The following is a 3,463-nucleotide window of genomic DNA, read 5'->3' on the forward strand; positions in this document are numbered from 1 at the left end:
TTCCCCTTTGGGTTCTGAGCCTTTTTTTTTTTAAGATTTATTTATTTATTATATGCGTAGTGCTCAGCCTCCATGTATGCCTGCAGGCCAGAAGAGGACACCAGATCTCATTACAGATGGTTGTGAGCCACCATGTGGTTGCTGGGAATTGAACTCAGGACCTCCAGAAGAGCAATCAGTGCTCTTCACCTCTGAGCCATCTCTCCAGCCCGGTTCTGCGGCTTTGAACAGCTTTCCATGGGCTTCATGAAAGGCTAAAGAAATTACAGGGGTGGGACTGGAGAAATGGTTCAGCGGTTAAGAGCACTGACTCTTCTTCCAGAGGTCCTGAGTTCAATTCCCAGCAACCACATGGTAGCTCACAACCATCCATAATGAGATTTGGTGCCCTCTTTTGGGGTACAGGTACACATGCAGGCAGAATACTGTATATGTAATAAATAAATATCTTAAAAATAATAAACTTAAAATAATAATAAATAATCTTTAAAAAAAAGAAATTGTAGGGGTGAATAGGTAAGAAAATATGAATTCCAAGACCACAACTCTTTGTGTGTGTGTGTGTGTGAATGTGTGTGTGTGTGGCTAAATTCAGGGTTTTATACATGCTTGGTACACAATCTACAACCAAGCTAACCTAGCTCCAGAGGCCTCACTTTTCACGACTCACGCGGAGTGACTACAGCGTACACTAACACTGCTGTGAGCATCTTCGAGGTTCCCTGAGGTCCTTCTTACAGCAACCTGAAAATGGGGCTACACCACTGCTTACCAAATATCCCTGGCTCTCCAGGTCTCAGGATGTGGTAGGACTTTACAATGTTCGTGTAATGGGTGGGTCAACCAGCTAGTTTTGGCCAGAGTTGTAATTAGACCAAAGCCTTTAGCAGCTGGCAAGGGGGTCACTAATCTTCAGTTTGTGGCAATACTGGCAATGCTCTGGAAGGCTCTATCGGGTCCTAGGGTGAAGATGACTTAGTTGGTCCACAGTGTTGTGGACAAGAGGCGTAAGTGAGAAGCCAGCTCTTGGTGTTATAAGCCTCGTGGATTTTGGAATGGTGTGTTACCTACACTGTCTAACCCAGCCCCTATTACAGCACAAATTGGAACTTAGACGAAGTTCCAAAATCACATGGCTGAAGAATCCCATGTTTGAGAGATCTCATAGCATGTGCCTCTTGTCAGGGAGGCCACTATAACGCTTGGAGTGGAGGTCTCTGTCCTTGTCTAGGTCTGTCTTTGATGGGAAGACGTAGATGGAAAGGAGGGCATTGCCACTTTTGGCCACTAGAGGGCAGCTAGACCCAAGTTTGCAATTGTTGGACAAGTGGTGACCTCTAAGCCCCAGACTCTAAAAACTGTGGGTGGCCACCAGGAACTGAATGTGGGGGCAGTGAAAACTGGGCAACAGTAAAAGGTGTCTGAGTGCACAACCACCAAAAATTAATTCAAACTCGACATGAATCTGTGGTGTTTCTGCCAACTCCTGTGTGATGGCTGTGTCTTGGTAGTGAACATTCAAAGTTCATAACCAGCTTTGGCCTGCACATACCAGCACTCCACATACCACCAATGAATGCCATCTAAAATATCACAGAGACTATGGAATATTATAAACTGCAGTGCTTTTACTGCTATTGTAGAAACATAATGGCTTCACAGCGGAAAGTGAAGGCGGTATTTTCCCACTGTCCATCTTCACTATCTAAGTAGGAAACGAGTTCAGGCCATAGGGTGCACAAACTGGGTGTGGTTGTCCTCCATTAGCGAGGCCTGAGGAGCAGAAGTTCAAGGCCATTCTTGGAAGTTTAAGGCCAACTTGGTGTAGTGAGACCCCGTGAAAGACACACTCCTGTTTTCTGTTGTGTCTGGAGTTTCATAAGAGTCATTAAGGGGGCCGGGTGGTGGTGGCGCATGCCTTTAATCCCAGCACTCAGGAGGCAGAGACAGGCAGATCTCTGTGGGTTTGAGGCCAGCCTGGTCTACAAGAGCTAGTTCCAAGACAGGCTCAAAAGCTACAGAGAAACCCTGTCTCGAAAAACCAGAAAACCAAAAACCAAAAAAAAAAAAAAAAAAGAGTCATTAAGGGAAATAATTTGACTTGGGAGTAGGGACGAATTTCTAAGAATTTTTGAACACATTCCTGTCATTATTATACTTTTGATTTATGCAAAGTGGCATTCTCAGTATTGTTAATTATAAAATTTAAATATCCTCCAGGCATGGGGGTGCACTCCTTTAATCCCCAAACTTGGAAGGCAGAGGCAGGCAGATTTCTGTGACCTTGAGACCAGTGTGGTCTACAGAATGAATTCCAGGGTAGCCAGGGTTACACAGAGAGAAACACTGTCTCAGACAAAAACAAAAACCAAACCAAAACAACAACAACAAAACAAAATAGCCATCAATTCTAAAAAACCCTGAAGATGCTTTACATTCTATGGTACTAAGTAAACAGCTAAGATTTAGTTCTTTTGTAAAAAAAACCCAAGCATATCCATCTCATTAATATGCAAATTTACCTTTTGTCTTTAACAAATGGTAAGATTTTACGTGTACCAAAGAATTGTTTTAAAAAGAATTTCTTTTTCAAATTAATGATATTCTTTTTTTGTGTAGGGATTGAACTCAGGGTCTTAAAGCATGCTAGTCGAGGGCTCTACTACACTCCACCTCAGGCAAGATGAATTTCTCTGAATTATTATTAGTAAGTCCTGGGTTCACATACTTACATTATATACCTGTATCCATGAGGTTGATCATAAGTTTCTTGCCTACAGGGGCGTAAGGTGGAAAAATTATAAACGGTTTGCTCGCAGCCAGCCAACAGTGGAGGGGGAGAAAAGAGGCAGCCCAGCAAGTGGAAGACAGAGACAGATGAGACTTAGGCACTGTTCTGAATGGAGGGAGGAGTGGGGAGTCTAGACCTCCATGCGGGGAAAAAAAGCACATGAGAAATCTCTAACTAGAAAGACAGCTGAGACCTAAGAATCCGTCCACCCCCTCGCCCCAGACAGGGTTTCTCTGTGTAACCCTGGCCGTTCTGGAACTCACTCTGTAGACCAAGCTGACCTCGAACTCAGAGATCTGCCTGCCTCTCCTTCTGGAGTGTTGTCCAGCCTATCAGCCAGGAGTCTTAGGGTGAGTGGTCAGGCACGGAGAACCCAGCACTCTTGACTTCAGGGCTGCTTGGTCACCAGGAGGTGACGCCGTGGAGCATGGTGGACCCCACAGAGCTTGCCCCTCCTCCTGACTGTCCAGGCAGATTTTGTGTCCCTCCCCTAGTCATGTCTTTCTTTCCTCGGGGCCTCAAAACATGTGCGTGTAGGGGAGAACTCAGACAGTGCCCCTCCCCCCTCCACTGTGATTTCTCGCAGGTTGCCCTGGTAACCGGAGCATAACCAGCTTTGGAAACCTAAAGCTTGAAAGAAGAGAGAACAGAATAAGAGGGGAGGACCCTAGG

The sequence above is a fragment of the Myodes glareolus genome, chromosome 19, assembly GCF_982192425.1.
Source record: "Myodes glareolus chromosome 19, mMyoGla1.1, whole genome shotgun sequence".
Classification (NCBI taxonomy): Eukaryota; Metazoa; Chordata; class Mammalia; order Rodentia; family Cricetidae; genus Myodes; species Myodes glareolus.